Here is a 14,539-nt window from a genome sequence, read left to right as displayed (position 1 = left end):
ACTTTCTTCATCTGAACCTTGAGTCAACTGGACTCTACCACGTGGTGGAGAGCCACACAAGTTCACTCGCTGGTTCTATTTGCAAGTTTGTGACTGTTTTACTAGCAAGAATCTACCCTGTATTGTACACACTTGTGAACTTCATTAACAGATAATAACTTCATAAACTATAAGTAGGAACATCTGACTAATGAATTAATATAAATCACTGATTAATTTTATTAGCATGTTTTTTATGGGTGGGGGGGTTAGACAACTGGTGTAAATTGGTCTGTTTTTTTCAGTCAGCAGAGCTCAATCTCATTGTTCTATGATAAACTATTACCTGAATTTTGGATTGTTTTTAAAGCCCTTTGGCCTGCACAGTGAGGGTGGTTCTGTGGAGGGATCTCTGTCTAGTTTTGTTCAGAACAGCTGAAGGAGGACAGTCAGATATCCACAGTGAGTATACTTGAACTGACAATGTCAGGACTTGTGTGCACAAATTCTGAAATCATTCAGCAAATGAAATGAAGACTCTCAGCCTCAAAAGTCAACTGTCTGTTCCCGCCATAGATTCTGCCTGCCCTGCTCACTTCCTCCAGCATTTTGATAACTCTTGTATATGTGTACATCCAGAGACCAGGAACCATGCGGGGTAGAGTAGGTCCTTCCAGCCCTTCGAGCCAAGCCGTCCCAGCAAGCCCCCACAAACCCAATTAACCCTAACCTAATCATGGGACAATTTCCAACAACCAATTAACCTACCCAGTATGTTTTTAGACATACTATCTATCTTTGGAGAAGATAACAGCATCTGTTAATCATAAGCTGATTCATACTGGGAAAAATGGTTTAACTACATAATGCCTCATAGGCCTGATTTTATTCTCACAAATCAATGAATATGTTGTTAAAAAAAAAAATCACTCCCTACTTGTACATAGTTTTTTCCTTTTGCTTGTTTTTTCTTTCCACTCTTTTCTGTAAATGTATACCTCAGATAAATACTTTCTGGAGATTTGTGACATATATGATTATATGATATATATGTACAATGTCTGAAATACATCTTATGGAAATGTTTGTTTGATGATGAACTTCAATAAGAAAATAAATTACAAAAAACCACTGTGGGAGGAAACCAGAGGACCCGCATTACATGGAGAGAACATACAGAGATTCCTTGCAGAAAAGCACCGGAAATGAACTCCAAGCTCTGGAACATGCCGAGCTGTAATAGTGCTACACTACCATGGCACATAAATATTACCTCAGGGTCCACCTCTCAGTAATGGCGGGCATTGATCACAGCATTCATTATCATCTCTTTGAGGAACAGTTAAAATGTTCAGCAGGCCACTCACAACCTTCCACACCAACCATCATTTTGGGGCAAGTCAGTTGAAGCTTGAACCAAACTGGTGAGTGCTACAGTATATTAGAGAGATAGAGAGAGAGAGATGGAGGGAGAGTGAAAGGGAGGGAAGCGTGCAGCATTTGGAATACAGAGCCACTTGGAGGATGGCTGCCGGTGGTGGTTCAATATAAACGGGGTGTTCGAGGTCTCAGGACTGGAGGAGAATCAGTATCAGTGTGCTACTGAGCCGGAAGTCGTCTCAGAGACTGAGAGGGGAGGCACAGCCACCATTTAAGGCCAAGGAAGGAGCTCACTCAGAATGATCAAAACACAGAACATTACAGCACAGTACAGGTCCATCTGTCTATGATGTGCTGACCCTTTAACATACTCTAAGATCAATCTAACCCTCCCCTCCCATGTGGTCCTCCATTTTTCTATCATCCTTGCACCTAGCTAAGAAACTCTTAAATATCCTCAGTGCACCTGCCTCTACTACCACCTCTGGCAGCACGTTGCATGAACCCAGCACTCCCTATTTAAAAGACTTAACTCTGACATCCCCCCCACCATACTTTCCTCCAATCACCTTAAAATTATGCCCTCCTGTGGATCCCAAGATCCCTTGTTCCTCCATATTGCCTAGCATCCTGCCATTAATCCTGATCTTCAAGTTTCAACATGCACAGTGTCAGCTGTATGCCTTATCATTGAACCAACAAGGGCATAGGGTTAAAGGTTGAAAGGTCATGTCCGAGATCAAACCACCAATACTGTGCCAGCTTTTTAAAAAAATTAATCTTGATAAACAAAATAAAGGCATGGTTTCAATTCCATTGCACATGTTTGAGACTGGATGAATTTGCCAAATTAGTTAATATTACTCAGAACTATTCCTTCCTTCCTGCAGTGGACACAACAAGTTTGCACTCACAGCAGGAGAGGGAAGCAGCTAGAACAGTATGACGGGGCACTTGAGCATCTATCAGTGTGAGGCTGACAAAGCTTCTCGGCTGTTGGTCACTACATTGGATATACGTAGTCTATCAGTAGAACTGTAACCAGCAGGGCTGTTCGTGCCAGGCTCTGGTCAAACATACTAATGCAAACAGGAAGAAGGCAAGCCAGTGACTATACTTCCCTAGGTGTTTGAGGAGATTTGGTATGTTGCCGAAGACTCCAGCAAATTTCTACAAATGTCGTGCGGAGGGTCCAATGCACAGGACTGAAAGAGGCTGCAGAGATTTGTAGACTCAGCCAGTTCCATCAAGAGCACAACCCTCACCACTAATGAGGACATTTTCAAAAGGTAGTATTTCACAAAGGTGGCATCCATTATTAAGAACCCTCATTATCTGGGACGTGTCTTCATTTCAGTGCTACCATCAAGGAGGAGGTACAGCAGCCTGAGGACACACATTCAACATCTTCCCCTCCACCATCAGATTTCTGAGAATGGTCCTCACTGCTCCTCTTTTGCACTACTTATTTATGTTATTTCTTATTGTGACTTAAAATATTTGTAAGTCCGGTACTGTACTACTGCACAAAATGTCAAATTTCACAAGATATGTCAGTGAGAGTAAACGCAATTCCAATTCTGAACAGCTGCAAATCACTCTCACAGCCTGATAACAGTTGGGACCTGGATTTACATTTTGGTCTGCACAAAACCCATCGCTTTCCTCGTGCTAGATATCCACCAAGGCAGGCTATCAACTGGCACATTCCAGGATGCAGGAGCATGTGCTGACGGATGCACTGGAGCTTGGTGCTGCCACCTCAAAGGTTTTGCGAGGAGGGACCATGGTAAAGGGTCATATCAGCATTGAGCTGAGGCCTGGGTTCCGTCTAACAGACTCTCAAACACTTCACAGATTCATTCTGTTGACTGGGTAGGAAAGGACCAGAGTGTAGGGTTCTTCTGTTACTGGAGAGGTAGGGGCCAGGTTGGGTGAGGAAGCCCTCAATCATTGTGGAAGTGTACCGCACCAGGGGGTATCACAAATAGCAGCAGTGTGTAGGAATGTACAGTAATAGAACAGTACTGAAAGTATTACCATGAATGTAAGATTGCAAAGCAAGTGCATGGTTAATTCTTGTAAATATTTTTATTATGGATAAAGTTAGTTTTGATAAAAATGATGTATTCTGTTTATTGTCTGAAGCTACGTGTCTGTGATGCTGTTGCAAGTTTTTCACTGTCCCTGTACCTCACTGTAGCTGGGCACATGACTCGATGTTGCACACTGAACTTTGTATTGGATTAATTTTTCAAATGCAGAGAAAGGCATTTCCTGCACATACTATGGTGAATAAGTTGTATTTATGGAATGAAAAGTTTAAGCCTGACCTTCCCGCGTGGGAGTGACCAGGGTCAACTCTTCACTGAACTTTCTAGGCTGTAATGACCCAGTGACAGTTTGAGGCTCCTGCCCTGTCCCCCACCCTCCCCATTTTCTAGCAACGCCAGTTTAGGAATTCCCACTAGCATCACAGTGGGGCAGTTACTAACAGCCCCACTCCAGAACTAGAAACTCCATGCTAACTCTCCTGGCATTGGGGCTCTGCACTCACACAGTTAACACTTACTGTGACCTTAATTTAATAAATCTTCCCTGGTCAATATCTATCTGAAAGAGAATCAGAATCAGTTAGAGGTTTATTATTTATTTATTGAGATTCAGCACGGAGTAAGCCCTCGAGCCATGCTGCCCAGAAATCCCACAATTTAATCCTAGCCTAATGACGGGACAATTTACAATGACCAATTAACCAACCAAGCAATAATCAAAATTATCACCTAGTGTAACCTGGGTGAGAAACTGCAGTGTGTTTTGTAGACAGTATCTCTGCAAAGGCAGCATCAGAATCAGTTTATTATCACAGACAGATGTCGTGAAATTTGTAGTTAATATATATTTCTTTTTGTAACTTATTGTATATTTTATGTATTGCATTGTACTGCTGATACAAAGCAATACATTTGACAACATGCACACACATTTGCTGTACATAAATATATTTGCAGTGCAAAGAGAGAGCAAAAATAGTGAGGCTGTGGTCATGGGTTCATTGTCCATTCAGACATCTGACAGCAGAAGGGAAGAAGCTGTTGCTAAAACATTGAATGTGTGTCTTCAGGCTCCTGTACCACCTTGCTGATGGTAGTAATAAGAAGAGGGCATGTCATGAGTGGTGGGGGACCTTAATGATGGATGCCATCTTTTTGAGGCCTTGCCTGTTGAAGATACCCTTGATGGAGGGGAGGCTAGTGCCCATGATGGAGCTGGCTGAGTTTTCAGTTCTCTGCCACTTTTTTCCAATCCTGTGCAGCAGTCCCTCCATACCAAATGCTGATGCAAGTCTGGTCACCATCAGTCAACACCACTGAAAAATAGATTATCAAGTGATTACAGAATTGCGCAAAAGTCTCAGGCACACATACGTGTATAGCCAAGGTGCCTAAGACTTTTGCATAGTATTGTAGTCATTTTATGTACTGCACTGTACTGCAGCCGCAAAATAAAACAAATTTCATGACGGATGTGAGTGATGATAAACCTGATTCTGATATGGATCACTATTGCAGACTGAGAGTGGGGGAAAGGGGGCAGAGAGAGGGGAATCGTGGTTGGGAAAAGAGGAAGGGAGAGGAGAGGGAATGGGAAGCACCAGAGAGACATTCTGTAATGATCAATAAACCAATTGTTTGGAATCAAATCACCATGACTGGTGTCTCAGGGCTGGGTGTGTCTGCTCCCTTGCCACTACACCCGCCCGACACTCCTTCTCTGCCCCCTATCCCACCTCACTCCATCCTCACCATCCCACCATCCTTTACTCGTGCCAGATTTACAAACTCACTCTCCACTCCACATTGACAAATACAGTGCTGTGCAAAACCTCACTCTCTCTCTCTATATATATATATATATATATACCTAAGACTTTTGCACAGTCCTGTACCCTCATCATCTTTGATGCGATCTTGCTGTGCTGAAAATGTCAGCAGCGTTTCCTGATATAACGAGAATGATTACACATTGTAAGCACTTCACTGGCTGAAAAATGCTTTGCCATTTCTAGGGGAGTCCATTGCGAATATTAGAGAAACCATAAGTTTGTTTTCTTTTTTGCAGCCTGATATTTCTGAAGAGCTCTTTTCATTTGAAAGCACTGAGAAAAATCAATCCCTCCAAAGGGAGAAACAAAAAGCAAGAAGAATGATGCGGTCTGTGAGAATAGGAGGAGTGATCCTGGGAGCGGATAAGGAAGGAGATTACTGTTCGAAAGGACTGACTTCAAAGGGTGTAGATAAGGTACTTTAATACAACTACATCAGCAGCATATATTCTGGTGCCATTGGTGAAGTGAAGAGCCACAGAAAAAGTAAAAGAAGGAACTGCTTCACTGACAGGAGTGCATAATGTAGGCTTGGGTAAGTAGCATGAGCACCAGGTGAGAGAGGACACAGATTTCCACACAGTGAGTTGTTATAACCTAGTATGTACCAACGGACATCATCAACCTCCAAAGTTATCTTGAAAACTGCCTTTCCGAAAAGCTCCGTTCTGATAAGCACATTCAAACTCGGAATCAGGTTTACTATCACTGACATATGTCATGAAATTAGTTGTTTAGCAGAAGCAGTACAGTACAATACATTAAAAATACTATAAATTACAATGAGAAATACAGAATACGGTGTATAGAAAAGTTTAATAGGTAGTGCAAAAGGAGAGAAAAGGTAGTGTTCATGGGTTCATTGTCCATTCAGAAATCTGATGACAAGGCGAAGAACCTATTAAAACAAAAACTTTACACCATCTTATAAATTTCTTACCCCAGATGGTTAATCTGATCAACCTTTCCAGTTAGCCCCTACCCCCACCCCCTCTGGCTATTACCTCAGTCTCTGTACTGCACTAAAAGCACTTTAAACCACTTTTTATAAATGTTTACATTGCTGCTATTTATGTATTTATGCACATTTGAATAAAAAGGTACTTTAATTTCTAACTTTATTTTTTAAATATAATTATTTATTCTTTATACCTGTTAAATGATGTTGCTTTTTTAGCATGTCATATCATTAATAGCTTGCTGACGATACCATTGTTGTTGACCGAAACATAGGTGGTGACAAATCGACATATAGAAACGGGAGTGAAAATCTGGCTAAATCAGAATCAGGTTTATTATCACCGGCATGTGATGTGAAATTTGTTAACTTAGCAGCAGCAGTTCAATGCAATACATAATAAAGAAGAAAAAAAATAAATAAGTAAATCTTATTCAGTATACTTTATACAGTATATGTATATTGATTAGATTAAAAATTGTGCAAAAAACAGAAATACTATATATTTTTTAAAAATGCGGTAGTGTTAAGGGTTCAAATTCCATTTAGGAATCAGATGGCAAAGGGGAAGAAGCTGTTCCTGAATCACTGAGTGTGTGACTTCAGTCTTCTGTACCTCCTACCTGATGGGAACAGTGAGAAAAGGGCACGCCCTGGGTGCTGGAGGTCCTTAATAATGGACTTTGCCTTTCTGAGACACTGCTCCTTAAAGATGTCCTGGGTACTTTGTAGGCTAGTACTGTCTTGGATGATGCCCATCATCCAGGCCACGCTCTCTTCTCACTGCTGCCATCGGGAAGGAGGTTCAGTAGTCTTAGGTCCAAGACCATCAGGTTCAGGAACAATTATTCCCTTCAACCATCAGGCACCTGAACCGGCGTGGATAACTTCACTCACCTCAGCTCTGAACTGATTCCACAACCTACAGACTCACTTTCAAGGACTCTACAACTCATGTTCTTGTGTTATTTATTTATTTATCTATTTATTGTTATTTTTCCTGTATTGCCTACTTTGTCTTCTTTTCCATATTGGCTGCCTGTCTTTGCCTGTGTGCAGTCTTTCATTGAATCCATTGTTTCTTTGTATCAACTGCGAGAGCTCCCAGGAAAATGAATGTCAGGTTAGTATATGGTGACTTAAATGCACCTTGATAATAAATCTATTTTCAACACATCACAGCAAATTCCTTATATATCTAATTGTATATGACAAATGAAGTTGATTCTTGAGTCTTGAAACAATTATTTGTGGGGGTGAGGGGTGGGACTAATATGAGAGAAACTGAGGTAAGACCTTACGGAAAACAAGAGAGAATCTGCAGAGGCTGGAAATCTGAGCAACACACACAAAATGCTGGAGGAACTCAGCAGGCCAGGCAGCATCTGTGGAAAAAAGCGCAGTCGACGTTTCGTGTTGAGACCTTTTGGCAGGGCTTCATGGAGGTGTATAAAATCATATGCGACATAGACAGGGTGAACGACCACACTGCCGGGGTAAGACAGGCTAAAACTGTAGGCGGCACAGTAGTGTAGTGGTTAGCATAACGCTTTACAGTGCCATTGTTTGGGATTCAATTCCTGCTGTTCTCTGTAAGGAGTTTTTACATTCTCCCCGTGACCGTGTGGGCTTCCTACAGGTGCTCCAGTTCCCCCCCACATACAGGTGGGCATGCTACATTGGCTCTGGAAGCCTGGTGACACTGTGGGCTGGCCACCAGCACACCTTTGGACTGTCTTGGTTATTGACGTTGACGAGGCATTCACTGTATGTTTTGATGTACATATGACAAATAAAACTAATCTTTTAAATGGAGGTTTCAATAAAGCTGAATAAGTTTATCCTCCTTGAATAGCACTTCAATGAAGACACAGGCAAGGCTGCAAAATTTCAAAGCACAAAGGGAGAATCACAAGGGTTCCAGTAACGAAGCTTTTCAAATGTGGGAGAAGGCAGAATGACTTAAGATCAGCACTGAACACTTTGCACAAAGATAGTAGATGTTAAGTTAACTTAAAAGTTTAAGTCTTTAGTGAAAGTTTGTCAAGCAAGTGTCATAGTCTTATAGACTAATACAGTACAGAGACAAGCCCTTTAGCCCAATTGGTCCAAGCTGACTATTGAATTCTCCCTGCCAGCCCAGCTTCAGTTATAATCCTCTATGTACCACTCCAAAAGCATCTTAAATGTTGTAATTATTGCAAATTTACCCACAGAAATAGACCAGTAGAACGCAAGAGCAGCTCACAATGTTGTGCCAAAATGATGCCCAATTATACAGATCCCCTCTGTCATATTCCTCTGTTCTCTGCATATTCACGTGCCTATCTATGAGCCTCTTAAATGCCACTATCATGTCTGCCCATATTACCATCCATGGTAACGAATTCCAGGCACCCAACCACTCACTGGGTAAAAAACTTGTCCCGTACATTGTCTTTACAGTTATCCCCTCTCAGCTTAAATGCAAGCCCCCTAGTATTAGGGCCATAGTAGAGGACTCTGTCAAATGGTCAAGCTGTATGATCTGTAGCTCAACATTAGTAAGGAGATGGTGATGGACTTTAGGAAGACTAAGCCTGCACTGCTCCCTGTTGCTATTGATGGTGAGGACCTACAAGTACCTGGGGGTGCACCTGGATGGCAGACTTGACTGGACCACCAACACAGAGGCTGTGTACAAGAAGGACCAGAGTTGCCTAACTTTCTGAGGAGACTGAGGTCCTTTGGAGTAAGCAGGCCTTTCCTTCACCTATTCTACCAATCTGTTGTCACCAGTACAATCTTCTATGCAGTAGTGTGCTGGGGCAATGGCATCAACATGGTGATGCCAACAGGCTCAATAAACTGATTAGAAAGGCTGGCTCTGTTCTAGGAGTCAAACTGGGCACACAGGAGGCTGTGGGAGAACAAAGGATCCTTCGGTAAATCCTGGCAACTCTGGATAATAGAATACGTACACAATGCTGGAAGAACTCAGCAGGTCAGGCAGCATCCGTGAGAAAAGGGTAGCCAACGTTTCTGGCCGAGACCCTTCATCAGGAATGGGTGGGAAGAGAGGACCGAAGCCCAGTAATAGAGATAGGGGAGGGGGTTGGGCCTGGGGCGCCAGGTGGAAAACCAATCAGAGGAAAGATAAAGGGGGGAGGGGGAGGGGATAAGCATTAAAGAACTGTAGAGATAAAGAAGCAGAAAGTTGAAAGGGGAGAGAGGCAGAGAGGGACCTGGGATAGGGGAAGGGGGAGGGGGAGGGAATTACCGGAAATTGGAGAATTCAATGTTCATACCACCAGGCTGGAGGCTACCCAGACGGTAGATTAGGTGTTGCTCCTCCAACCTGAGTTTGGCCTCATCATGGCAGTAGAGGAGGCCATGTATGGACATATCTAGATGGGAATGAGAGGCAGAATTGAAGTGGGTGGCAACTGTGAGATCCTGTCTATTGTGACGGATGGAGCGTAGGTGCTCGACGAAGCGGTCCCCCAATCTGCATCGGGTCTCGCCGATGTAGAGGAGGCCGCACCGGGAGCACCGGATGCAATAGAGGACTCTGGCAGACTCGCAGGTGAAGTGTTGCCTCACCTGGAAGGACTGTCTGGGGCCCGGAATGGTGGTAAGGGGGGAGGTGTGGGGACAGGTGTAGCATTTGCGCTTACAATTCTAGATAATTAAGAATTAAGAAGAGGGACGCCTCACGTCTTAATAAGCTGGTAAGGAAGGCGGGCTCTGTCGTGGGCAAAGTACTGGAGGGTTTAACATCGGTAGCTGAGCGAAGGGCGCTGAGTAGGCTACGGTCAATTATGGATAACTCTGAACATCCTCTACATAGCACCATCCAGAGACAGAGAAGCAGTTTCAGCGACAGGTTACTATCGATGCAATGCTCCTCAGACAGGATGAAGAGGTCAATACTCCCCAATGCCATTAGGCTTTACAATTCTACCGCCAGGACTTAAGAACTTTTTAAAAGCTATTATTAATGCTTTTTGAGATAGTGATTTAGATGCATATCATATTTTTTACTGAGTTAAGTATTGTATGTAATTAGTTTTGCTACAACAAGTGTATGGGACATTGGAAAAAAGTTGAATTTCCCCATGGGGATGAATAAAGTATCTATCTATCTATCTATCTAATGTTTGTCACCCTCAGCATACCACTTTGTCTGAACAGAGGAGTACTTTTAGTAATTGACTCAGACAACTGCACTACTCCAAAGAGTGCTATATGAGGTTATTCTTACCCTCGGCCATTATGCTCTAAAACAAGTCAACCTATAGCTGGGGAAGTGATGACCCCTCCTGTTAGACTGTTTGAGGTCACTTATTTTTTATTCTTTCTTCTCTAATATTTGTATATCTGCACACTTGTAATGCTACTGTGACACTGTAATTTTCTTTGGGATCAATAAAATATCTATTAGACGATAATTGGTCACATGGTTTAATTGGGCACCCAGAGCTCAGTGGGCCAGATGGGCCTGTAACCATGTTGTATCACTAAATAAATAAATAACTTCTAGCCCTGGAGAAAAAGATACTGGCTGTCTACTCCAACTATGCTTCACAGAATTATATAAATTTTTGTCAGGTCTTCCCTAGTCTCTGCCTCTCCAGAGAAAATTACCCTAATTTATCCTTCTCCTTATAGCTTGTGTGCACTAATCCAGGCAGCATCCTGGTAAACCTCTTCTGTGCCCTTTCCAAAGCCACATGGACTAGCTTACGCTTAAGTCTGCAAAATGTCCCTCATAAAAATAGAAAACAGTTGTGTTTACACGTCAGATGTGCTCTGAAAAAGAAGCCATGAATAATTTAGTGCTTGGGTAATATCCACACATGAAAAGAGGATTCAAATGATACTGACCAGTTTTTAAGAATCCCTATATAATGAGAGTGGAATATGAAGAGTAGTCATTGCTGTAACAATGTTATAAATATCTTTGCTTGGAAATTCATGTCAGGATTCCTAATGTTTATCCACAGGGAACTAAATGCCTCAGAATTTGAATAATAACATTCTTTCTAACTTTTTAAAAATGTGCCAACATGTCAAATGTAATTCAAAGTAGCACTAAAGCATCGAGTAATATGTCCACATTAATTGCCAGCACTCAAGTTATTTGCTTAGGATTGCAGGTGTTTCACAAAGCACGGACATAAAGCGGTACCTGAATCAACAGCATCACCTAACACAACCCTAGAGCACAAGAGTAAATGATAAAGGTGTTCCAGAAGGTATGTACAGAGAAACCATTTCTTCTGATGAGAATATCAAGGACATACTCTCTGTGGCCAGTTCACTAGGCACACCTAATACAGCTGCTCATTCATGCAAATATGTAATCAGCCAATCACGTGGCAGGAGCTCAATGCATGCAGACACGCTCTCAAGGTTCAATTGTTGTTCAGGCCAAACGTCAGAGTGGGGGAAAAATATGATCTAAATGATTTTAACCATGGGATGAATGTTGGTGCCAGACCTGCTGGTTTGAGTATCTCAGAAACTGCTGATCTCCTGAGATTTTCACACACGACAGTCTCCAGAGTTTACACTGAATGGCTCCAGGAACAAAAAAAAATCCAGTTAGTGGCAGTTCTGTGGGTGAAACTGCCTTGTTAATGAGAGAGATCAGAGGAGAATGGTCAGAAAGGTTCAAGCTGACAGGAAGGCAACAGTAACTCAAATAGCCACGTTACAACAGTGATGTCCAGAAGAGCGTCTCTGAATGCACAACATGTCGAACCTTGTAGTCTACAGCAGCAAAGACCACAAAACATACACTCAGTGGCCACTATACTATGGGTAGAAAGTGCCTAAAGTGGTGACCAAGTGCAAATCAAAAGCACCTCATTACAGTGGATCCTGAGAGTGAGGATTAGTTGGTCTTGTGCCACTGGTACGCCTTTGTTGGTCTTGAAGTCAAGGTGAGTGATTGATGTGACGTTTCTCTGGGCTGTGCTAAGATTGGCTTCATTTGCAACATGTACATTGAACTATTGAAACGTACAGTGAAATGGATTGCTTGTGTCAGGGATGTGCTGGGGCAGTCGTAAGTGTTGCTATGGTTGCGGCGCCAAAATAGGAAGCCCACAACTGACCAACCCTAACCCATTAGACAGAGAAGCAGAATCACGCCATTTGGTCCATCGAGTCTGTTCATGGCTGTTTTACTATCCCTCTCAACCCTATTCTCCTGCCTTCTCCCCATAATCTTAGACATCCTGACTAATCAAGAACCTATCAACTTCTGCTTTGAGTATATCCAGTCTCCACTGCCATCTGTGGCAATAAATTCCACAGACTTACTATTCCCTAGTTAAAGAAATTCCTCATCTCTGTTCCAAATGGATGTCCTTCTTTTCTGAGGCTATGTCTTCAGGTCCTATATCTTTGGAATGTAGGAGGAAATCAGAGCAACTGGAGGAAACCAACATGGTCACGAGGAGAAAACATCTTACAGAAGGCAGCAGGAGTCAAACCCCAATCGGTGATTGCTGGCACTGTAAAGCAATTGCGCTAACCGCTATGCTACCATGCTGGAATGTATTCTATTTTGTAAATGTGTAGTTTATTTTGAGTAACTCTTGCAAGGCTGATGTTCCCTCTCCCATCTGTGAATGGATAATGGAGATAATAATGGCTGCATGGAGCAATCACACTATTAATTAGGCAGAAGAACAATGACTTGCACTGCATTGCTCAGAGTAGATTAACAGCACCATCAAATTCCCATACCTGTGTTTTGGAGGCTGTTTCCCTCCCCTCCAGGCTGTTAACATAACAGATATCAACAACACAAGAGATTCAGCAACACACACAAAATGTTGGAGGAACTCAGCAAGTCAGGCAGCATCTATGGAGAGGAGCCAACAGTCAATGTTTCAGGCCGAGACCTTCCATCACGACTGGACAGAACATAGAACAGTACAGCACAGGAACAGGCCCTTCAGCCCACAATGTTGTGCCAAACCAATTAAATTAGTAATCTAATGGCCAACTAAAGTAATCCCTTCTGCCTACATGATGTCCATATCCTTCTATTTCCCTCACATTCATGTGCCCATCTAAATACCTCTTAAGAGTCTCTAATGTATCTGCCTCTACCACCACCCCGGGCATCCACCACTCTCCGTGTAAAATAACTTGCCTCAAACATCTCCTTTGAACTTATTCCTCTCATGTTAAATGCATGCCCTCTGGTATTAAACATTTCAACTCTGGGACAAAGATCTGTCTATTTTTGCCTCTCATCACAGATATAAAGCTGCCTTGGAACTACTGACTTGTGACCATGGGCTCCGAGGAACCCAGACTGAAAATATGGAACAGAGGGCCCATCGGAAGCCGGGAACATTTCACGTCGATTATATAAGATGCCACCCTCAAACAGCATCCTGGACTAACTACACTCTTTGATATGTCACTGATAAATCATGCCACAAGATCTATGAAAGACGTACCTGAAGCCACAACCACTCACATACTGCTTTAAAAAGAGATGTGGGAATAGTAGGCTTTGTCTGAATTGTTGCTGTCATTATTCAAATTGTCAGCAGATTGTAACTGATGAGCCTACTTCCGATTGAGTATGGCATATTAATCTTCCATTTGCTTGACAAGTATCAGAACTCAGAAGCATATCAATTTATTTAGGCTCTCTCATGCAAAATATGAACATGCAAAATATGTAGAATGCGGCCCTAACGAAGGGCAGGCTGATGTTAACCCGGTGTGCACTGTAACCGATAGTAAAATAAGAATAAACATTGCATTCTGTAGATGCTGACAATCTAGAGCAATGCATAAGATTTGCTGAAGAAACTCAACAGGTCAGACGGCAGCCATGGCGGGGAATAAACAGTCGATGTTAGGGGGCTTAGACCTTCCATTAGCAATGGAGAGGAAGGGGGGAGAAGCCAGAATAAGAAGTGGGGGGAGAGGAAGGACTACAAACTGATAGGTGATGGGCTAGGTGGGTGGATAGGGGATTTCAAAATGCAGGTAGATTGGGAAAATCAGGTTGGTGCTGGATCCCAAGAGGGGGAGTTTTAGAATGCCTGTACTATGGCTTTTTAGAGCAGCTTGAGGTTGAGCCCAATAGGGGATTAGCTATTCTAGAATAAATGTTGTGCAATGAACTGGAATTGATTAGAGAACTTAAGGTAAAGGAACCTTTAGGGGCGGGTGATCAAAATATGAAAGAATTCACCCTGCAATTTGAGTGTTACAGTGGAGTAAAGAGAATTACAGAGGCATGAGAAAGGAGCTGGCCAAAATTGATTGGAAGGGAACACTAGCAGGGATGAAGGCAGAGCAGCAATAGCTGGAATTTC

General features: G+C 42.6%; 1 protein-coding gene across 1 annotated transcript in view; it reads right to left on the bottom strand.

Annotated features, from left to right (window-relative positions):
• khdrbs2 (KH domain containing, RNA binding, signal transduction associated 2) overlaps nucleotides 1-14,539 on the bottom strand; it is a 489,568-nt gene that overhangs the window by 18,306 nt on the left and 456,723 nt on the right. The gene's annotated exons all lie outside the window — the stretch shown is intronic.

Source organism: Hemitrygon akajei, chromosome 9 (assembly GCF_048418815.1).
Source record: "Hemitrygon akajei chromosome 9, sHemAka1.3, whole genome shotgun sequence".
Lineage (NCBI taxonomy): Eukaryota > Metazoa > Chordata > Chondrichthyes > Myliobatiformes > Dasyatidae > Hemitrygon > Hemitrygon akajei.
Note: the sequence above shows the minus strand (reverse complement) of the source record. Positions and strands in the feature narration are given on the sequence as shown.